At 45.7% G+C, this 24,286-nt stretch overlaps 1 pseudogene; it reads left to right on the top strand.

Annotated features, from left to right (window-relative positions):
* Nucleotides 1-1,295: 1,295 nt before the first annotated feature.
* LOC104679257 lies at nt 1,296-3,670 on the top strand (annotated as a pseudogene).
* The last annotated feature ends 20,616 nt before the right edge of the window (nt 3,671-24,286 follow it).

Genomic DNA, 24,286 nt, shown 5'->3' on the forward strand with positions numbered 1-24,286 from the left:
TCCTTATTTTTTCTCATGTGTGTATCACATGTACTCTGGAGAGCTTGAATCCCTACCTCTTGAGGTAAATCAGACCATTTCGGTCTGTCAACTTGCCTTTTCTGGACATTTCAAATCAATGGAATTATAGAATATGTGTTCTCCTCTCTGGTTTTTTTTTACTTAGCTAATGTTTTTGAGGTTGGTCCATGACATATGACAGGTTTTGGTAGTTTGCTCCTTTCATTACTGAGTAGAAGTCCACCAATGGATATAGCATATTTTGTCAGCAGAGAACCTTTTAAACTTCAATTTCAACTTCCTGTGGTCTAAATGAAACCCCCGGAACACAGGACTTCTAGGGAAAGCTGCTGTGCATGTCAAAATAACTACTTAGCAGAACCAGCTTTGTCATCAGGAGCCTGAACTGCTGCAGATATTTTTATAATTTTACAACTTCTTTTTTACAAGCAACTTGTGTGCTACTACACATCAGGACTTTTGAAGCATCTGATACATCCATCGAATAAGTATGAGCATGTGTCTGAGTGGACAAGTGAAACCATCTATGCTACACTGCGTATTTTTTCCTCCCCCAGACTGGACCAGGGAATCTCTCAGCTTTCTAGAATACACTTTCCCCACTGACAAAGCCGAACAGTATTAAAGACCCTGCTGCCTTCGTTAGGCAGATTTGGAGGGGAGGCCCAGCAGCAAGGGTGGAGAGGAAAAAGAGAGGGGAGCTTGTGAACAGGAAGCCCCCCGGGGTTGGCACATGGCTTCCCGCTGCTGAGGATGTTGTGGATGGGGAAGTGCTGATGGCGTCCTGAGGCAGCCTAGCACCTCCACTGGGCCCAGAAGGTCTTGACTTTGGAAGCTTACCCATGTTCCAGAAGTGTTTAAAAGCTGCTTTTGCTTTTGTTCTTTTCCTAAAAAATCATTACTTGGTAGGTAGTTATTAGTCTTTCTTTGGGAGAGGGACAGACCTTTAAAACTGAAGAACATAATTTTCATTAAAATATCAAAAATGGAAACAATTACTTTGTAAACAATTTGCTCTACAAACCAAATGGTAGCTGTTGAGAATCTCAATAAATGGTTAAATGCATTTGCTGCTGTTAGAAGAAATAAAGAAAAAAATTAGAATAAAAAATGCATTTGCTGTCAGTGGTACCATTAGCCTAAGGTTGGGTCACTGTGTCATCATACTGTGGTGGGGGGTATGTGTGGTGTATATGTGTGAAACTTTTCATCTCAGGATGGATCATAATCTTAGCTGCAGTTTTCCTTCCAAATAGGGTTAAAAGTAGGAAAACATGGGCTTGGAAGTGACAGACCTGAGTGAACCAGTCCAGCTTAAAGAAAAACCCAATAAAACTAACTTTTAATAATCCTGAGGTTGGTTTTTAAACAATAGATACAATGATTTACTTTAAACATCTGGTTATGATTTTGAAATAGTAATACATACTGTCTCAACCCCCTTTTTTCTTATGGAAGCAGAGGTTTCACCCAGAAAACCACAAAACAGTGATTTTTTTTTTTTTTTTTTTAAGACAGGGTGTCACTCTGTCATGCAGGCTGCAGTGGAGTGGTGGATCTCAGCTCACTGCAGCCTCGACCTCCCACCTTAGCCTCCCAAGTAGCTGGGACCACAGGCGCCACCTCGTCTGGCTAATTTTATTTTGTGTACCGATGGGGTTTTGCCATGTTGCCCACGGTAGTCTCCAACTTCTAGGCTCAAGTGGTTCACCCACTTCAGCCTCCCAAAGTGCTCTATCTACAGGCATCAGCCACCGTGCCCAACCTGCAGTGACTTTTTTTTTTTTTTTTTTTTTTTTTTTTTTGAGACGGAGTCTTGCTCTGTCGCCCGGGCTGGAGTGCAGTGGCCGGATCTCAGCTCACTGCAAGCTCCGCCTCCCGGGTTTACGCCATTCTCCTGCCTCAGCCTCCGGAGTAGCTGGGACTACAGGCGCCCGCCACCTCGCCCAGCTAGTTTTTTGTATTTTTAGTAGAGACGGGGTTTCACCATGTTAGCCAGGATGGTCTCGATCTCCTGACCTCGTGATCCGCCTGTCTCAGCCTCCCAAAGTGCTGGGATTACAGGCTTGAGCCACCGCGCCCGGCTTGCAGTGACTTTTTAAAACATAAGTTCAAGGCCGGGCGCGGTGGCTCAAGCCTGTAATCCCAGCACTTTGGGAGGCCGAGATGGGCGGATCACGAGGTCAGGAGATCGAGACCATCCTGGCTAACACGGTGAAACCCCGTCTCTACTAAAAATACAAAAACTAGCCGGGCGAGGTGGCGGGCGCCTGTAGTCCCAGCTACTCGGGAGCCTGAGGCAGGAGAATGGCGTAAACCCGGGAGGCGGAGCTTGCAGTGAGCTGAGATCCGGCCACTGCACTCCAGTCAGGGCGACAGAGCGAGACTCCGCCTCAAAAAAAAAAAAAAAAAAAAAAAAAAAAATAAAACATAAGTTCAAGCATCTGGTCTTAACTCCTTTAATTGGAGGTATCTCTTCTCTCATTTTTCTCATCTTTGGTGTTCCCCCAGAGTTCACTGCTGACTGCATGTACAACATATATTTCAAAGTCAAGGCTGGACTGGGTGCAGTGACTCATGCCTATAATTGCAGGACTTTGGGAGTCCAAGGCAGGCAGATCCCTTGGGTCCAGGAGTCCTAGACCAGCCTGACCAACAGGGAGAAACCCTGTCTCTACAAAAAATACAAAAATTAGCCAGGTGTGGTGGTGCATGCCTGTAATCTCAGCTACTCAGGAGGCTAAGGCAGGAGAATCGCTTGAATCCAGGAGGTAGAGGTTGCGGTGAGTCGAGATCATGCCATCGCACTCCAGCCTGGGCAACAAGAGTGAAACTCCATCTCAGAAACAAAACAAAACACAAAAACTAGAACAACCTTCTTCTGGAGTAGTCTATGTGTGCCACCTACCTAACCTACTGAATGAAACCCAGATCCTTTCCTATTTCTCCCAGTTACAAGGCACTGTTACAAGGTTCAGACTATCCAGAAATAAAGGCCAGAAATAGCAAACACTATGCTTTTGTGGAGTTTAAGTCTGAGGATTTTGCCAAGGTAGTTGCTGAAACAATGAACAGCTACCTGTTTGGTGAAAGACTCTTGGAGAGTCATTTTATGCCACCTGAAAAAGTACAGAAAGAACTCTTTCAAGACTGGAATATTCCATTTAAGCAGCCATCATATCCATCAGTGAAATGTATAATTAGAATCAGCACTTACACAAAAGCTACGGAAGGAGGAGTGATTTAAAAAGAAAGAGGGATTACTCAGGAAGAAACTAGCTTAAAAAGGACTTGATTATGATTTTCCTTGTTTGATTTTACAGAAAATGGAAAGTATTTCAAAAATGAATTGTCAGATGTCTACAAAAGCCCAGGTTTTATGTAGGAAGAAGAAAAAGGTTTTAGGCACTTCTGACACTCCTGAGAAGACAGTGGATATCTAGGGCCCCACATTGGTTTTACATCAACATTTTTACAGAAACGAAAATCTGAAGTGGCTGAAATGAATGATGATGATGAAGATAACGAAATAGTTTTCAAACAGCCCATATCCTGTGTAAAGGAAGAAACACAAGAGACACAAACACCTACACATTCACAGAAGATGAAGAAAAAGCAGTCAGTGATAATGTACATAGATTTCTTCTGAAAAATATTTTCATCAGAAAAATACAAAAAATTAACTGGGCAAGTTGGCTCACACCTGTAGTCCCAGCTACTTGGGAGGCAGAAGGGGATCACCTGAGCCCAGGAAGTTGAGGCTACCCTGAGCCGTGATCACGCCACTGCACTCCAGCCAAGTCAAGTCATTACATTTATCTTGACCTATTCTAGGCTGACTTAAGTGGGATTTGTATTAAGAATACAACAGGCAACCTCACAGACATCTAAGTACAAAACTCAAAATAGGACCACACCATGGAAGGCCTGGGCTGGGAGGTGACTTTCCTCTCCTGCATGCCTTCACTCTGCACTTCTGCTCTATGCTTGTGCTTTGCTCTGCAGATGAGCATTCGGCATGTGCTCCAGGCTCCTCCAGCCTCTGAGGCTTTGGCTTGTCCTGGTAGTATCCCTGGTCCAGTGTTACTGGACCTTTCCATACAGATGCTCCTCTGCAAAAAATCTATTGAAAACTCTCTGTGTCATTTCCAATGAGCAGGAGAGAGAATCTGATCTGCCTAGCAGTGAGGGTGGGAGTTCCCTTGTTGTCCCTGGATTTGTAGTGCTGCCCTTTCCAGAGACTCGAGGAGGGGCCAGATATCCAAAAAGAGGGTGTGGGTGGGGTCTAGTAATTGTTTCTTGAGCTGTTGGACATTGTGAACCTTCATTGTAGAGATGTGGATTATGTTATCCTACTCTAGTGTTGTTTTGTTTTGGCAGGGAATTAAATTACTGATGGGTTAACTGGATCACGTGTGTCAAGGCTACATTTTAGGTTTTGTTAGGGTGAGCTGTTTTTTAGTTTTGCCCTTATTCCTAGGGAATCTTCCTTAATCCCAAGGCATGGCCTTCTAGACCCTCCTGTGAATGTCTGGGATATTCATCAAGACCTCAGATTCCAAGCCTGGAGACTCTGGCTGAGCCAGAATTCAGATATGTCTCCAGTAGTCTGTGACCACTGAAATTACTGTTTAGCTTTCAGCTCCCCATTGGCTGTTCTGTGTTGGGCCTTGCAGAGTCTCAATCTGCGCATTCATCATTTGGGATTTGGCCAAGCACCTGCAGCAACCTCTATAAGATTTCTGGGGCTCCTTCTCTTCAACTCTGTCCTTTCTGATACTCTGCCACACGCATTTTAGCAGACCTGAGCAGCAGTCTCTGTTTCCTCCACCAAACAAGACTGATCCTCTTGGCTTGGACTCTGCTTCCTGGTGCTGTCATTGAGGGTTTGGAAACTCCCCACCAGAAAAATGTAGCAGTCACTTCATGTGATTCCCTTCTCTCGGATTGTACCTGGAACTGCCTATTGCCCAATGTCTGAAGACAATTTCTTCATATACTTTGTCCAGCTTTGTAGTTGTTCATGCTGGGAGACAATCATCAATACAGGTACTCCATCATGGTCACAATTTGAAGTACAATTAATATCATATTCATTCTATTCCAAAAGTAGAGAAGACAAAGACCAACAATTCTAAGAAAAATTGAAAACATATATGAAAGTTCAAAGAAAAAGAAACGCAAATGCTGCTGACACACAGGAAAAAATGTTTAACTTCACTGATAATAAGAAAGATACAGTTTTAGGCCAGGCACAGTGGCTCACACCTGTAATCCCAGCACTTTGGGAGGCTGAGGTGGGAGGATCATTTGAGGCCACAAAGTGGAGGTGGCAGTGAGGTGAGATGGTGCCACTTGGGGTGACAGAGTGAGATCCTGTCTCAAAAAAAAAAAAGAAAGATACAGACATAAACAACATCCTGCAACCTCTACCTGTGGCCATGATTGATAACAGGGACCAGATTTGCCTCCCACCTTGAACAACTAGAAAAATGGAACAAAACATATAAAACAATAGTTTTTGAACATTGGAGATAGGTCGAGCAGAACTGTGATCCCTAAAAGAAGGTGAACCCTACAGTGTCCTCAGTTTACTGCCAGAAGCAATTCACAGGCTCCAACACAGGGGAATCCAAATTCCAGTGACGCGTACACCACTCTTGAGCTGTTTTCTATTACCTCCAGGTCCTTCAGTCCAGCCCTCCTGGGGTTCTGCCTTGGGAATTGGTATTGGTGACCAAGGGAATAGAGAGGAACATGCATAGAGCTCTGTATTTAGACTGACACATTCACACTGGGTTCCAGTTTCAGCTGACAGACGGTGAGCACATCGCGAGCCCACTCTGATCCTGTCTCCTAGTTGTGTGATCACGTATTTCCCATCAAGTGCGAGGCTGGAGAGAAAAGTGCCCACTCTGCCCTGTACACGTTAGGAGCTTAGTGAGCTTAAGCTCTCTTGCTTCCCCACTATCCTAACGTATTAGGGGAAAGACAAGAGATGTGGGGAATGGCACCTGGGAGGCTCCAACTGTATGCTTCACAATCCTACCAATGAAAAATCTGAGTTAGGCTTCAGTTTCCCGTCTACAAAATGAGACAGGACAGGAGTGGGTAGAAAGAGGAGGAGCTGGGCTCTGTTGGTTTAAGCTGGGCCCATCTTATTCTGTAACGTGGACTTCAGGGTCCAGCCAACTCCCTAGTCGGGGCTTCGCGTGCTCGGAGTGTCTTTTGGCCAAGCCCAAGGTTGTCCGGGGTCGGGGTGTGGAGAAGCAGTTCCCACAGGTAACCTGCAGGTGGCACCAGAGCAGCGCGGGAGCCGAGGGTTCCGCTCCAACCTTCGTGGAGCCCGGGGCAGGGAGGGGTAGGGCGAGGCAGAGGTGGTGCACACCGCTCAGCTGGGCAGTGACACGGGACTGTGGGCCAGTCCACACTGTTTAAAATGGACACATGGGTCTTCTGGCTAATTTCCTCTCTTTAGTAGGGTGATCATATGCTTTTTCATCGAAATCCAGACACTTCCGAGAGTGAAAGGGGTCACTATAATAATTGCACCGGGACAGCAGACATAACCTTAGCTGTACCTTGTTGCAATACTTTGGTCCGTAGATTTTTGGTATGTTAACTCGTTCTGGATCTCTTCCACTAAAGGGATTGACTCTTGAACCTTGTTAGGATTGTAAGTACTGAAGGCAAACTGCCTGGGTTTGAATTTTGTTCTGTTCCTTGCACCCTTCCTGGATTCAAATCCTAGCACTGCTTATTAAGTTCTTTTAAGGTGATGATCTTTGAGCAAATGTCTTAGCTTCTGTTTTCCCAAGTAAATGGACACAATAGTTGCTACCTTGTGAAAGAGTCATGTAATTGACCAGCATTTACCAAGTAGCATCAGTGTTCAGTTTTACTCATTGTTGATTCTGAATTTGGAGTGTGAGGGGGTGCTAGGGTGGGGGGTGGTGTGTCTGTGTGTGTATGTGTGTGTAGCACTTAATTGCATGAGGAAAGGAAAAGATACTTTTGATAACGGAGAGGCAGCTGTTTTCTGCTTTTGTGTCAACAGGGAAGAAGGGTGTTTGGAGAGGGATATGATTTATCTTTAATACGAAGCTCTCCTCCACAAAACCGGAGGTAGATAGAATGTGTAATAATTTGCATAATTTCTAGACTTCAACAATCTGATTCTTTTTAAATTTATTTTTATGTTTCAGGTTGAGACTGACCTAAGTTAATCTGTGGCGACCTTCTGGATGCACTGGACAAACACCTCATTCCAGCAGCTACCACTGGCAAGTCCAAGGTTTTCTATTATGAATTTTATGTTCTATACTAGAAAGGAAAATGTAAGATTAAAAGTTGGCCTTTTTAGAATCATGACTTTCTTCTATGTAGGTTTCCAACTTTTATTTAAAAACAATTGTTTAATGTTAGAAGGATAGTTGATGTTGGAATAGAAAGATGGTCAGGCTATTATAAAAATGCATTGGCTTTTGCTTTAGTTATTTATATTCTTTTGCTTTCATGGGACCTATCTCATTTCCCTCCCCCAAACGGCCACATATTGCACAGTGCTGGCTGAATGTTTCATGTAGAAAGTTTATTTTGTGATTAATACTCTTGTGCCATTTCTTGGAACCACCTGCTTGTTTAATTCTAGTCTATCAAGTGATAACTTTGTTGATATTTAGAGGCTCCTCTGTTCATTTATGTGGGATTTTTGGTTTTAATAAGGAAAATAATGTGAAATGTCTAAGAAAAAAAGACACAAAGCCAATTATTCCTGAGAGTGTCTAAAATTATTGAAGTACACTTGTTAGTTCTTAGTATAGAACCTACATTTCATAATAGAAAACTTTGGACTTTTCAGTGGTAGCTGCTGGAATGAGGTGTTTGTCCAGTACATCCAGAACGTCGCCACAGATTAACTTTAGCTCAGTCTGAACCTATACAAATAAAAACAAATTAAGAAAAAAATCAGATTGTTGAAGTCTAGAAGTTCTGTAAATTATTACATGTTCTATATACTTCTGATTTTGAGGAAGAGAGCTTAGTATTGAACAGAATTCCTTTCCCTCTCCAAACTCCCTTCTTCCCTATTGAAACAAAAGCAGAGAAAAGCTGCCTCTGGGTTATCAAAAATATCTTTTCCTTTCTGCATGCAATTAAGTGCTACACACACACACACCACCCTCCACCCCAACACCCCCTCACACTCCAAATCCAGAATCACCAAAGACTAAAACTGAAGACTGATGCTACTTGGTAAAGGCTGGGCAAATGTATGATTCTTTCACAAGGTAGCAACTATTGTGTCCATTTACTTGGGAAAACAGAAGCTAAGACATTTGCCCAAAGATCATCACCTTAAATAAACTTAATAAGCAGAGCTAGAAATTGAATCCAGGCATAGTGCAAGGGACAGAAGGAAATTCAAACCCAGACAGTTTGCCTTCAGTACTTATAATCCTAACAAGGTTCAAGAGGCAATCCTTTTAGTGGAAGAGATCCAAAACTAGTTAAGATACCAAAAATCTATGGACCAAAGTATTGTTATTCATTTCTATTCATTTACAATGCTGAAAATGTACAACGCCTCTAAAGGCACATACCCAGTTTGATTCCTTTTTTTTCTTTTTCTTTTTCTTTTGAGAGGGAATCTTGCTCTGTTGCCCAGGCTGCAGTACAGTGGCAGGACCTCGCCTCACTACAAGCTCCGCCTCCCAGATTCATGCCATTCTCCTGCCTCAGCCGCCTGAGTAGCTGGGACCACAGAGGCCCGCCACCACGCCCAGCTAATTTTTGTGTATTTTTAGTAGAGACGGGGTTTCACCATGTTAGCCAGGATGGTCTCTATCTCTTGACCTTGTGATCTGCCCATCTCGGCCTCCCAAATTGCTGGGATTACAGGAGTGAGCCACTGCACCTGGCACATTTTATGTATTTTGCACACATTGTTTAGCCATTAAACTTTTGATGGATAGTAGGAATGACTGTGGCCTCCAGGCAAGGCTTGGTGCACAGGGCCCTCCTTTATGGGCTGGACTCACTAGTGGACTGCTTACCTGTGACTCACCTCCCAGGCTCAAGTTGATGCTAAGGTGCTGATTTGCTGGAACTCTGAGCTGTGCCTGTGTCTCCTTGGGCTCTGGGAGAATTTTTCTTTTAGCAGTATTTTCCGGAGATATTGTCTAGGTAGAGGAAAATGTAGACCCTGGTTTTCTGTTTGAGTGTTGTTTTGTTTTGTTTGGTGACAGGGTCTTGCTCTGTCACCGAACCTGGAGTGCAGTGGTACAATCATAGCTCACTGTGGCCTCAGCCTCCCAGGCTGAAGCAGTCTTCCTGCCTCAGCCTCCCTGTAGCTTGGACTACAGGCGTGCACCACCATGCTCCACTAATTTGTTTGATTTTTAGTAGAGACAAAGTCTTGCCATGCTGCCCAGGCTGGTGTCAAACTCCTGGGCTCAAGTAATCCTCCCGCCTCAGCCTCCCAAAGTGCTGAATTAAAGATGTCAGCCGCTTCACCCAGCCTCAGCCTATTTTTAATGGAGGTAAACACCTGTGCGACCACCACCCAGAACCAGATCCAGAACATTTCCAGCCTCTGGAAGACTCCTTCGTGCCCCTCCCAGTCAGTGACCCCCAAGGGTGACGCCATTCTGGCCTGTTGTTCAACTTGACTCGAACGGAATTCTCACAGCGTGTGTCTGTTTGGATCTGGCTTCTTCCGCTCAATTGCGAGGCCCATTGCTGTTTCCTGTGGCCTAGCTCCTTATTATTGCTGAGGGCCACTCTGTTGTATGAAAACCAAGATTCATTTCTCCTTTCTCCTGTTGGTGACCATTTGCATTGTTTCCAGCCTGGGGCTACGGTGAGTAAAGCTGTTAAAAACAGACATACATGTTTTCCTTTCTCTTGGCTAACTTTTTAGAAGTAGAAAAGCCAGAACACAGACGTAGATATTTGACTGTATTACAACTCACCAAGCAGTTTTTCTTTCTTTTTATTTTTTAATTTTTTGAGACAGAGTCTTGCTCTGTTGCCCAGGTGGAGTGCAGTGGTGGGATGATACTTCATTGCAGCCTTGTCCTCCTGGGGTTGAGTGAGCCTCCCACCTCAGCCTCCCACGTAGCTGGGACCACAGCTGTGCACCATCACAACTGGCTAATCTGTTTTTTAAATTATATGTAGAGACAGGGTTTTCCGATCTTGCCCAGGCTGGTCTCAAGTCTCCTGGACTCAAGTAATCCTCCCACTTCAGCCTCTCAAAGTGCTGAGATTACAGGCATGAGCCACCACGCCCTGCCTGGTTTTTTAAGTTGGATTATTTTACTCTCCAGTCTGCTGTGAATGACAGTTCCGGTTGTTCCATATCCCAAGCAATTGGCGATTGCCTACAAATGATGTGGCATGATGAAATTGTTCCTGGTGTCCATGGTGTCCGAGAGGATTGCAAAGAATTTCCCTTCCTTTCTCTCCTTTCTGTTCCCCCTGTATTGTCTACTCCTTAAATTGGTCAAATTCTACTTGATCCAGGAACATAATGGAGATGGAGAATGCAGACGACACACATGGCCTCAGTCTATGGGAGCATCTCAAAGGAATTCGTCTGCAAATTGTAACGCATCTAGACAGAGCACAAGAAGGAAGAGAAGTGCTGACTCACGTATGGCCCAGTTGTACCTTCCATCCCCTCGTGCCTGTACAACCTTTACCCGCGCATCCCCTGTCATGTCCCTGCTGTGAGGCAACTCTGGCTGGGAACCGACCTTGAAAATGTGCACGGCCCAGCTGCAGAAGGTGTCCTCCTGTGCACTGAGCTCATCCTCTTCCCCCGTTGAGGTGACCTGAGAGGCCCCAAGGTGGGACAGCTTCTGGATGAGGTCATGAGCAAAGGCTTAAAACTAAGGGTACTCGCTGGAGCCGAGGCCGAACGCGGCATACCTGCCCGAGGACGTACACAGAGACACATGTCCCATGCAAGCAGCACCTGGCACCCAGCACCCAGCAACAACAGCATGGAGGGCCAGGCCCAGACTCTCCCACTCCAGCTGGAACGTGGAGCTGGACCCCCTTCTGGTCCCCTCTGACCCCCCAGCCTTGTCACCAACTCCCATGACCACCCCATGCTTGGCCTGCAGACCTGTAAAAGGGACTTGCTTTCCGTGACTTGACCTGTGACACAGTCTAAGGGCAGACCTTTGACCCAGGGTCCCTCTGTGCCTGGCCATCTCTGGGAAGACCACGTATGCACAGCCAGTTCCGTCCCCTGAACCCAGACATTGGGTACATAGGGCAGGGCTAGAAGGTGTAGGAGGAGGGAAAAAGCTTTACCTGAATTTGCTGGTAAGCTCTTTCAGCAGGAAGAGGGATTTCTTCAGTTTCTAGAAAGAGAGGGGCCCAGGAGTGGTGGCTCACACCTGTAATCCCAGCACTTTGGGAGCCCAAAGTGGGCAGATCACGAGGTCAGGAGTTCAAGACCAGCCTGGCCAACATAGTGAAAACCCGTCTCTACTAAAAATACAAAAATTAGCTCGGCCCAGTGGCTTACACCTGTAATCCCAGGTACTTGGGAGGCTGAGGCAGGAGATTTGCTTGAACCCAGGAGGCAGAGGTTGCATGAGCTGAGATCGTGCCACTGTATTCCAGCCTGGGTGACAGAATGATACTCTGTCTCAAAAAAAAAAAACAAAAAAACAAACAAAAAAAGGCTTTCCCCAGCTTCCTCTCATACCCAACAAGCATGAAGAAGCCAAGGTAGAGGAAAGCTGTGATGCATTCCCAGAATGAAACCCTGGGAGGTTTCAACATACCACAGTCCTCTCACCCACCGTGGTGAGGACACAGAAGAAATATCTGGGTTGTGCACCTCAGCAGGTGAGACAGAGGCAGCCTCCAAGCAGTCCCCTGGGCATCAGCATGGTGCAGGGAGAATGTAATTTTTTTTTTTTTTTTTTGAGACAGAGTCTTGCTCTGTTGCCCAGGGTGGAATGCAGTGGTGTGATCTCAGCTCACTGCAACCTCTGCCTCCCAGGTTCAAGTGATTCTCCTGCCTCAGCCTCCTGAGTAGCTGGGGTTACAGGTGCATGCCGCCATGCCTGGTTAATTTTTGTATTTTTTTTTTTTTTTTAAGTAGAGATGGGGTTTCATCATATTGGTCAGGCTGGTCTTGAACTCCTGACCTCAGGTGATCCACTCATCTTAGAGATGGGGCCTCTAAGAAAGTAATTAAGTGAGATCATAAGGGCAGGACCCTGATCCAAAAGGATTAGTGCCCTTATAAGAGACATGGAGATCACTTGTTCTTGCATGCGCCAGCCCTCCCCTCCACCTCCCATGCACTGAAGAAAGGGCATGTGAGCACACAGGATGAAGGCAGCCATCTGCAATCAGTCACCAACGCTGCTGGCAGGTTGATTTTTGGACTTTCTCCAGAACTGTGAGAAAGCAAATTTCTGTTGTTGAAGCCACATTTTTTGTGGCATTTTGCTGTAGCCTAAGTGGATTAATAAACTCCATTTATGAGCACACTCTGCCAGCCCTGTGGTGACTGGTAGCAGCTGGCTGGGTCATTCTGCCTAGTGCATTCCTGTTGTTCAGTGCCTCTCCCATGGTGGCTGCTAGGAGCAGGCATTAGCATGTGATGCAAAGATTTTCACATTTCATATCCGTTCCTGTAGATCTATGGACCTATATCTCCCCATACCCCCAGGCCTCCCATATTCTAATATTTCTTTCCTGGGCCTCTGAGCAACCAGTGAAGCCATTCACTACTACCATGAGCTCATATACACTTTTGCCTCGAGCTAAGTGTCTCTCTCTATAAAGCAGATGATCAGCACACCCCCCAAATCTCTAAACATTGGGAGGATTTCCTGTCACTCCTCATTTCAGGGCTAGTCCCGAGAGAGACTGTAGTCAGCAGAGTTTGTTTACAGCTTGTAATCACATTAGAGTATAACCTGAACCATTTATGAACCAGTCTCAGTATTGTTCCTCCTCAGCCAGCACAGTAGCTCATGTCTGTAATCCCAGCAATTAGGGAGGCCGAGGCGAACAGATCACCTGAGGTCAGGAGTTCAAGACCAGCCTGGCCAATATGAAGAAACCTAGTCTCCACAAAAATACAAAAATTAGCCAGGTGTGGTGGTGCGTGCCTGTTATTGGGGCTGGCATAATCCTCACATGATGCATTTTTTTTTTTTTTTTTTTTGGAGACTGAGTCTCACTCTGTTGCCCAGGCTGGAGTGCAGTGGCGTGATCTTGGCTCACTGCAAGCTCCACCTCCTGGGTTCACAGCATTCTCCTGCCTCAGCTTCCCAAGCAGCTGGGACTACAGGCGCCCACCACCAAGCCTGGCTCTTTTTTTTGTATTTTTAGTAGAGACGGGGTTTCACTGTGTTAGCCAGGATGGTTTCCACCTCCTGACCTTGTGATCCGCCTGCCTCAGCCTCCCAAAGTGCTGGGATTACAGGTGTGAACCACTGTGCCTGGTCAATGCATTTTCTTTTCTTTCTTTCTTTCTTTTTTTTTTTTTTTTTTTTTTTTTTTGGAGACAAGAGTCTTGCTCTGTCACCCAGGCTGGAGTGCAGTGGCACCATCTTGGCTCACTGCAACCCCCGCCTCCAGGGTTCAAACCATTCTGTCTCAGCCTCCCAAGTAGAGATTACAGGTGTGTGCCACTACACCCGGCTAATTTTTGTGTTTTCAGTACAGACGAGGTTTTTCTATGTTGGCCAGGTTGATCTCACCTCTAAAACCATATGATATAATGGGTCGCATAGCCCAAGAAGCAGGACTGCTTCTACTGTAACCTGAAACCACTATGTAGCCCTTTCCTGTCCTAGGCCTCGCACAATGCTGATAGATTTCCTTGTCACTTGGTAAGGTTTAAAGCAGTGTTCCTAAGTAGGTAATATGCTGCCGCCAGAGCCCAAAGAGGCCTGGTAGGTATTATGCTTGCTTCTTAGTGGTGGGAAGTGCAAGATGGAATAATTTGACCCTTACTTCGGAAGGAGATATCCCACTATGCCTGAAGCCACTAAAACTTCACTAGTTTGGCAGGCCCCTGAATCTTTTTAGAACCCTCTGGAACACATGTCTTACCCAGGCCTCCAACAAGTGTTTGTATTTCTTGCTCATCTGGTCCAAATAACATCATGTCATTGATATAGTGGGCCAGTGTAATATTCCAGGGTGTTCAGATGGTCAAGGTCCTTTCAGAATGTATTTCTACAGAATGCAAGAGAGTTAACACAACCCCAGGGCAGGACTGTAAATCTGTACTGTTGTGCATCCCACATGAATGTAAACTTCCTCCAGTTAGGAATGGATAAGAATGAAGCCAGATGTGGTGACTCATGCCTGTAATCCTAGCATTTTGGGAGGCTGAGATGGGTCGAACGCCTGAGGTCAGGAGTTCAAGACCGACCTGGCCAACATGACAAAACCCCATTATCAGGGGAAACCAGCCTCCAATATTTCAATGTAGGTTCCTTTCTATTTTCCCTAAGTGCCAGTCAGCCTGAGAAATAAAGGGAAAGAGTACAAAAGAGAGAAATTTTAAAGCTGGCTGTCCGAGGGAGACATCACATGTCGCCAGTTTCCGTGATGCCCCCGAACCATAAAACCAGCAAGTTTTTATTAGCAATTTTCAAAGGGGAGGGAGTGTACGAATAGGGTGTGGATCACAGAGATCACACGCTTCAAGGGCAACAAAAGATCACAAGGCAGAAGGTCAGGTCGAGATGACAAGTTCAGGGCGAAACTAGGATCACTAATGAACTTCCATGTCCCGCTGTGCACGCATTGTCATTGATAAAAATCTTAATAGGGTTCAAGAGCAGAGAACGGGTCTGAATAGAATTCGCCAGGCTGGAATTTCCTAATCCTAGCAAGCCTGGGGGCGCTGCAGGAGACTAGGGCATGTTTCATCCCTATCTACATCTGCATAAGGCAGACACTCTTAGGGTGGCCATTTTAGAGACCCGCCCTGGGAATGCATTCTTTTCCCAGGGCTGCTAATTATTAATATTCCTTACTGGGAAAAGAACTCAGCAATATTTCTCTTACCCGTTTTCGGTAATAACAGAAATATGGCTCTGTTCCACCTGGCTCCCAGGCAGTCAGACCTAATGGTTATCTCCCTTGTTCCCTGTTCTTTTTTCAAGGTGCCCAGATTTCATATTGTTCAAACACACATGCTTTATGAACAATTTGTGCAGTTAACACAATCATCACAGGGTCCTGAAGTGACATACATCCTCAGCTTATGAAAATGATGGGATTAAGAGATTAAAGACAGGCATAGGACATTATAAGAGTATTGATTAGGAAGGTGATAAATGTCCATGAAATCATCACAATTTATGTCCTTCCGTCAAGGCTTCAGCAGGTCCCTCTGTTCGGGGTCTCTGACTTCCTGCAACACCCTGTCTCTAATAAAAATACAGAAATTGACCGGGCATGGTAGCAGCACCTATAATCCCACCTACTCAGGAGGCTGAGGCAGGAGAATCACTTGAACCTGTTGGGTAGAGGTTGCAGTGAGCCAGGATCACACCCCTTCACTCCAGTCTGGGCAAAAGAGCAAGACTCCATCTCAAAAAAAAAAAAGAAAAGAAAATGTGTTGGCCAGATTAATGGCTAACAATAGCACACACCTAAAGCCATGTTAATCTGCTCTAACAAAAATACCATTTGTAACCCAGCAAGCACAACTGGGGCTATTCCTTGGATGAGTTTGCCACATCCTTCAGGAACTGAAATTCTTGCATTTCTATTTCACTTACAATGGACCATTGCTTCTGGTTAAGGTCAGAATTAAGTGGGGAAAACATTACTCCTGCATTCATGAAGTCTTCAAAGGTGGCTTTAATCTCTGCTGTGTTCCCTGGAGTGTAATACTGTTTTGTATTTACTCTCTTGTATGGAGGAGGAGGGAGTAGTTTCAGAGGTTTCTACTTGGCCTTCTCCACTATGATGGCCCTAATTTTACAGTCTAAAGAAGAAATTATTGGGAGAAGCAATCTACCCTGGATTCTGAGTATCCCTGCACATTCTTACTAATATGCTGGGAAGACAAGACCTTGCTTCTCTCTACTTAGGAGATTTCTCAGGGTTGTACACACAGCAATGAACCTTGAGAGATGAGCTAACATCTCCTTCCAGGACAAAGAGTAGACTTGCATACTGCTTATAAAAATAGTAGATTCCCGGCCAGACACAGTGGCTCATGCCTGTAATCTCAGCACTTTGGGAGGCTGAGGCAGGCGGATCATGAGGTTAGGAGTTTGAGACCAGCCTGACCAACATGGTGAAACCCTGTCACTACCGAAAATACAAAAATTAGTTGGGTGTGGTGGTGGGCGTCTGTAATCCCAGCTATTCAGGAGGCTGAGGCAGAAGAATCGCTTGAACCTGGGAGGCGGAGGTTGCAGTGAGCTGAGATTGAGCCACTGCACTCCAGCCTGGGTGACAGAGTGAGACTGTGTCTCGAAAGAAAAGAAAAGAAAAGAAAGGGAAGGGAAGGGAGGGTAAGGGAAGGGAAGGGAGGGTAAGGGAAGGGAAGGGAGGGGAAGGGAGGGGAAGGGAGGGAAAGGGAGGGGAAGGGAAGGGAACAGTGGATTCCCATAAAAAGGAATGCAATCATGTCCTTTTCAGGGAAATGGATGGAGCTGGAAACCGTTGTCCTCAGAAAACTAACACGGGAACAGAAAACCAAACATAGCATGCTCTCATTTTTAAGTGGGAGTTGAATCATGAGAACACAGGAAACATGGTGGGGAACAACACACACTGGGGCTTGTTGGAGAGGTTTTGGGGAGGGAGAGCATCAGGAAAAACAACTAATGGATGCTGGGCTTCATACCTAGGTGATAGGTTGATCTGGGTGGCAAACCACCATGGCACACGTTTTCCTTTGTAACAAACCTGCACATCCTGCACATGTACCCTGGAACTTAAAACAAAAGTTGAAGGAAAAAAAAATGGTGGATTTCCTAAATTCGGTGATTTTTTCCCCTGTAACACAACCCACTTTATGTATAGGAAGCAATCTGGATCCTCTGCATCACCTCTCTGGGAACTGGGGGCAAGGTGAACGGATGCAGACATGACGCTGATACTGCTTGCCGTGGTCTGATAAAGTCCTTTGTCTCTGACGCAAGAGTCTCGTATTCAACCAGCAAACGTGAAACAATAACAGACTAATGGCTTTTAACGAGAGCAAAATCTTAGTCCCTGACAGCAATGATGGGGAGCAGAGGTGGTTCTTCCAACACCCAAGTATTTCATGTCATATTACATTGGCATTATACATCTGGAGACAGAAAATCAGGTGGGTCTTTGGACCCCCTGCGAACTAGACCTGGGTCAAAGGCTCCATTTATTACCTAGCCCCAATATACTCCCACTTTAACAGGGAGGCCACAATGAAGCTTTGGGTCTCCAGGCATCAGTGTGAACTCAGGCCTTATATCCAATAGCCCTCAAAAAGGCTGGGAATTACCCTTTCCTGAGGAAATGGCCATTGGTTTCTTTGGAGAAGGATTTGGGGAATCACAATCATATACATTTGCTGTGGCACTTCTTCCTGGAAACCTACTCTCTCCTTCAGTCAGGTTCTGGGTTCTGGGTTATTGGGGTGACTACCCTGAAACTCCTAATCACCCATCTTTGATTTCTTCTGGTTGTGCAGATTGAACAATTGGCTTTTTGGCTGCTCCATCGATCTTACCCTGGGAATATAATGTTCTTTTTTGTTTCCATCTGGCACTTTTATTGTTTCACTTTTTCTGTTTGATTCATTGGAGTGATTTGGGGGTGTGATATGAACCATGGCTCTAGTTTACATCCTGATGGCGTTCCAATTGCTCCACCATCACCTGATTCCATCACTGGATTTATTCTTTTATTGAATAGTACATCTTTTCCCCACTGATTTGAAATGGCATTTTTGTTAAGTGCTAAAAATTAATTTTTTTTTTTGAGATGGATTCTCACTCTGTTGCCAGGATGGAGTGCAGTGATGCAATCTCAACTCACTGCAGCCTTTGCCTCCCAGGTTCAAGTGATTCTCCTACCTCAGCCTCCTGAGTAGCTGGGATTACAGGCATGTGCCACCACACCCAGCTAATTTCTGTATTTTTAGTAGAGACAGGGTTTCACCATGTTGGCCTGGATGGTCTCGATCTCCTGACCTCATGATCTGCCCACCTTGGTCTCCCAAAGTGCAGGGATTACAGGCATGAGCCACCACGCCCAGCCAAAAATTCATATTCTTATTAATTTTCTCCATAGCTCTCCTTGAATCAGATCCTCCCTGGTGTCACTCATTGTGCTAAGTGTGCCCAGCTTGCATCTGAGGGTTAAATGCTAGTCCCTGACAGGATCCGGCCCGTTACTCTCAGGGAGCCCAGTTCTGTGGCAGCATTTGCTACCATGAACACTGACCTATTTGTAACAGCCACAGTGAGTTTCCCAACAATGCCAGTGCCCCTCAGTCAGTGCATTCCTTATTGCTTTGTAAATAGAGTGCCCTCTAGACCCTCCCATGCCATGGTAGGCTGGCATTATGCAGAATATCCACTCTAATGTGCCCACCACACTCAACCTTTTGATCCCTTCCTCCACCATGGTCCATGATAGTTCTAGCATTTCTACTTCACTTACAATGGACCTTTGCTTTTTCCAAATTTTGAGAGGCAACCAAGCAGCTGAATAGCACCATCTCCTGGGATCTTCAGTAGTTGTTAAATTTTGTATCACGGGCTATTCGTCCCACATTGATAAACTCTGTTATCCAAATTTATTCAGTGCTCCTTGATCCACCACCCTCAAGATATAGTGCCAGATGTACTTTCCTGGCTCCTGCTGGAATCTGTGATCTAGGTCCTGCAGCTCCTTTGGCGTATACTGGACCTGAACGTGATAGAGAACACAGCCTTCTTTGGAGCTTTGCTGCTCTTCTAATGAAGGCCTGGTCGTGTTCCTCAGCCTTTTCTGCTCTCCCGTTGCAGGCGATGAGTCTCTTTATATGCTGCTAAGGAGGGCCTCTGGTTTTCACACTTCAACTTACAGGCGATTAATCACCCTCAGCCTTTCATGTCTTTCTCCAATGCAGCAAGAGCCAGAAGAAACAGCCATCCAATTCTCAAGTCCTTATATTAATATAATTACTGTTGCCCCTGAAACTCTCAAATTCCTCTCCAGTCTATTCTCTCCCATCAGTTTCCCATTCCAGTTCCCTGCTGCTGGGAGTTTTTTTGTTATTTTGGTTTGGTTTACTTTTCTTGTTTCTTTGAGACAGTCTTGCTCTGTTGTCCAGGCTGGAGTACAGTGGCACCATCTTGGCTCACTGCAACCTCTGTTTCCCAAGTTCAAATGATCCACCTCAGCCTCCCGAGTAGCTGGGACTACAGGTGTGTGCCACCATGTCTGGCTATTTTTTTTTTTTTTTGAGACAAAGTTTTGCTCTTGTTGCCCAGATTGGAGTGCAGTGGCACAATCTTGGCTCACCACAACCTCCACCTTCTGGTTTCAACCGATGGTATTTTTGTTAGAGCAGGTTAACATGGCTTTAGGTGTGTAGCTATTATTAGCCATCAATCTGGCCAATGCATTCCTTTTTTTTTTTTTTTTTTTTTTTTGAGATAGAGTCTTGTTCTTTTGCCCAGGCTGGAGTGAAGGGGTGTGATTTTGGCTCACTGCAACCTCCACCCCCCAGGTTCAAGTGATTTTCCTGCCTCAGCCTCCCAAGTAGCTGAGATTACAGGTACGTGCCACCACACCTGGCTAATTTTTATAGTTTTAGTAGAGACGGGGTTTCACTGTGTTGGCCAGTCTGGTCTCGAACTCCCGACCTTGTGATCCACCCGCCTCGACCTTCCGAAGTGCTGGGATTACAGGCATGAGCCACTGTGCCTGGCAATTTTTTTTTTTTTGGTAGAGATGGAGTTTTGCTATGTTGCCCAGGCTGGTCTTGAACTCCTGAGCACAAGCAGTCCACCTGCCTTGGCTGCCTAAAGTGCTGGGATTACAGGCATGGCCTACTGCACTTAGCTGGGGGTTTTAATAATCACACCACAACCTCTTGCCACGGGTTTGATGAGGTGTTTATTGTAAGCCGGCTGTCGGGTGAAACAGCTCCATAATCCCATCATCTGCTTCTCATGAGAACTCCTGATACCAACTGTCATAAATTAGGTTCCCCGGGAAACTGACTCTGAGACTGAGATTTACTCTGAGTCACGTAGGAAATTTATTTGGGAGTGCTTTAGGAACAGGGTTGCCAGATAAAATATAGCATGCCCAGTTAAGTTTGCACTTCAGATAAACGAAGAGTGCAATATTTGGGGCATGTTTATATTAAACGTTATTCTTACTTATCTGAAATTCACATTTCACTGGTGTTTGGTGTTTATATCTGTCAAATCTGGCAACTTCTGTCTAAAGAACAACACCTATGAGAATTGAGGAAGGCAAGCTCATGAAAGGGAGACGTTAAACTATGAAGCAGCTGGGGGAGAGGCTTCCACTGAGTCTACGGCACCGTCTATAGGTTGGAGAGTCCTTCAGAGCTGCCCTGGGCCAGGCGCGGTGGCTCACATATGTAATCCCAGCACTTTGGGAGGCTGAGGTGACGGATCACCTGATGTCAGGAGTCCAAGACCAGCCTGGCCAACATGACGAAACTCCGTCTCTACTAAAAATACAAAAATTAGCGGGGCATGGTGGTGGGCACCCGTAGTTCCAGCTACTCAGGAGGCTGAGGCAGGAGAATCACTTGAACCCAGGAGGCGGAGGTTGCAGTGAAACAAGATCACACCACTGCACTCCAGTCTGGGCAACAGAGCAAGACTCCGTCTCGAAAAAAATATAAAATAATAATAATAATAATAAAGCTGCCCTGCCTTGAGGAAGGGGAGCTAGGACTTCATTTTTCCACATCAACCAGCCATTGGATGGAGGCTGCCTCATATCAGGAACGTGCTATTGCTTGAGATAACTCTCTTCATAGAGAGGTATTCAGCTGAGGGCTTTCATCTGCCAACACCCCCAGCAGACTGGGGAATGATTGCCTCAGTGCCAACATGGGGAAATCCCGATCTGACCATTGCATCAATATACCTACTGAACCGGAATCTGCCTTTGACAACATCTCCACGTGATGTTTGTGCACATTAAAGTTTCGGAAGCGTTGGTTTAAGGCTGGTTCTCCAACTACTGTGTGTATCAGAATCGCCTGGATGGTTTAAGCCTCAGTTTTCTGGGCCCCACCCCTGGAGTGATTCTGAGGTCACTCCAGGTCTAGAGTAAAGTCCAAGGATTTGCATTTTTTTGAAAAACTCCTGGCCTGGTTCGGTGACTCACGCTTTAATCCCAGCACTTTGGAATTAAAGCATTTTAATCCCAAAGCACTTTGGGAAGCTGAGGCAGGTGGAGCACTTGAGATCGGGGTTTGAGACAGCCTGGTCAACATGGTGAAACCCCTTCTCTACTAAAAATACAAAAATTAGCCGGGCGTGGGGGTGCATGCCTGTAATCCCAGCTACTTGGGAAGCTGAGGCAGGAGAATGGCTTGAACCCAGGAGGTGGAGCTTGCAGTGAGCCGAGATCGTGCCATTGCACTCCAGCTAGGGCAACACAGTGAGAATCTGCCTCAAAAAAAGAAAAAAAAAGAACAAAAATGAAAAAACACATCTCAATGGTTTTTTTGTTTGTTTGTTTGTTTATTTGTTTTTGAGACAGAGTCTGGTTCTGTCACCCAGGCTGGAGTGCCGTGGCACGATCTCATCTCACTGCAAGCTTCGCCTCCCGGGTTCACGCCATTCTCCTGCCTCAGCTTCCGGAGTAGATGGGACTACAGACACCCGCCATCATGCCTGTCTATTTTGTTTTTGTATTTTTAGTAGAGATGGGGTTTCACCTTGTTAACCAGGATGGTCTTGATCTCATGATCCGCCTGCCTCGGCCTCCAAAAGTGCTGGCATTACAGGCGTGAGCCACCGTGCCCGGCCATCTTGATGGTTTTTACAAGAACTTTTTGCTTAGGGTTTTGTTTTCTGTTATTTTTTTTTTTTCTTAAAGGAACGAGGTTTGCAGGGTTTTTTTATATGTCACTGTCCAGAACGGAGTACATGACTACCCTCGTTGCAAGGGAGGCTGGGAAGATGAGGTCTAGTCTTCCAAACTTTACAGTAAGAGATGGCAAGTGAGAAGAGAGTTGAGAATGGCTGCTAAGTTAACCACAAACATTTTATCTTGAGCTGTGGAGGTAATCAATACCAGAAACCTTTAAAAAAGAAGTTGGTTGTGGGGAATGGGACTGTCTATGGAGAGTGGAGGGGTGGGACACTGGTTTTTCATAGCAAGAACTTCTCTACAATTTGATTTATTACCATGTTCATTATAAAACCCACCACTCCACTCTTTCTCATACTCCACCTTAGCAAAGCTTGTTGGCTCAACCTTCAAAAGATTTCTAGGGCTGGTTGCGGTGGCTCATGCCTATGATCCCAGCACTTTGGGAGGCCGAGACAGGTGGATGAGGTCAGGCTTTTGAGACCAGCCTGGCCAACTGGTGAAACCCCATCTCTACTAAAAATACAAAACTTAGCTGGGTGTGGTGGCGTGTGCCTGAAATCCCAGCTACTTGAGACACTGAGGCAGGAGAATCACTTGAACCCAGGAGGTGGAGGTTGCAGTGAGCCAGGATCTCGCCACTGCACTCCAGCCTGGGTGGCTGAGTGAGACTCTGTCTTAAAAAAAAAAAAAAAAAAAAAAAATTCTAGAATTTATAACATCCTGTCATCTCTACTACTACCATCATCATCACTGCTTCTGTCCTTGGCCTGCTAGAATTCATAATTAACAGAGCAGTCAGTGCTCCTTTAAAAAAAAATCTCTCTTCTGGTCTAGACATGGTGGTTCATGCCTATATTCCCAGCATTTTGGGACTCTGAGGAAGGAGAATCACTGGAGACCAGAAGTTCAAGACCAGCCTGGGCACCATAGCAAGACCCCCCCCGGCCCACCACCACCACCCTGCATCTGTACAAAAAATAAAAAAAAATTAGCTGAGTGTGGTGGCATGCACTTCAGTCCCAGCTACTCAGGAGTCGGAGGCTGGAGGATTGCTTAAGACCAGGAGTTGAAGGCTCTGCAGTGAACTATGATCACAGTACCACACTCCAGCCTGGACAAACAGAGACCCTGTCTCAAAAACCGAAAAAACAAACAAACAAAAACCCCTTCTGTGCTCAAAACCCTCCAATTGCTTCCCCTCTCAATAAGGTTAAAACAAAAATCTTTGCAGTGGCCTAGAAGTCCTCCCACATGACCTTCTGATCTCATTTGCTTTTCTTTTTCCTTTTTTTTTTTTTTGAGACAGTTTCACTCTTGTTGCCCAGACTAGAGTGCAATAGCACAATCTCGGCTCACCGCAACCTCTGCCTCCCAGTTTCAAGCAATTCTCCTACCTCAGCCTCCCGAGTAGCTAGGATTACAGGCATGTGCCACCACGCCCAGCTACTTTTTTGTATTTTTAGTAGAGACGGGGTTTCTCTGTGTTGATCAGGCTGGTCTCGAACTCCCGACCTCAGGCAATCCACCTGCCTCAGCCTCCCAAAGTGCTGGGATTATAGGTGTGAGCCACCACGCCCAGCCCTGACCTCCTTTTCTCTCCCTGTCCATTACACTCCAGCCACCTTGGCCACTTGAATATTTCTCAAACGCATGATCATGTTTCCACCTCAGAGTCTTATTTGCTGTTCTCTCTGCTGAGAACATCTCGTCCAGTTCCTGGAGCATTCTTACCCAGTCTCCTCCAAATATCCATCCCCATGGCTCATCCCTCACCTCCCTCCTGTTTTTATTCAAACAACATCTTCTCAATGAAGTCTTCCTTGACTACTCTTGCCCACTTTATTTAACAGCACAACATGTCCCCCACCCCCTGCATTATTTTTATTCTAAACACATGCCACCATCTCAAGCACTGTGTATGCAGATCTCTGTTTATGATCTGCCTCCGTCTCTAGAATGCAAGCTCATGACCAGAGGGGTTTTCATCTGTTTTGCGCACTGCTGTATCCCTAGGCCCTAAAACAGAGCCAGGTACATAAGAAACCCTCACTGGATATGGGAGGAAATGCAAAACCTCAAAAGAATTATTAGAATTATTTTCTTTCCTTTTTTTTTTTTTTTTTTTTTTTAAGAGACGGCATCGGCCGGGCGCGGTGGCTCATGCCTGTAATCCCAGCACTTTGGGAGA

This window comes from Rhinopithecus roxellana, chromosome 5, assembly GCF_007565055.1.
Source record: "Rhinopithecus roxellana isolate Shanxi Qingling chromosome 5, ASM756505v1, whole genome shotgun sequence".
In the NCBI taxonomy this organism is placed as follows: Eukaryota; Metazoa; Chordata; class Mammalia; order Primates; family Cercopithecidae; genus Rhinopithecus; species Rhinopithecus roxellana.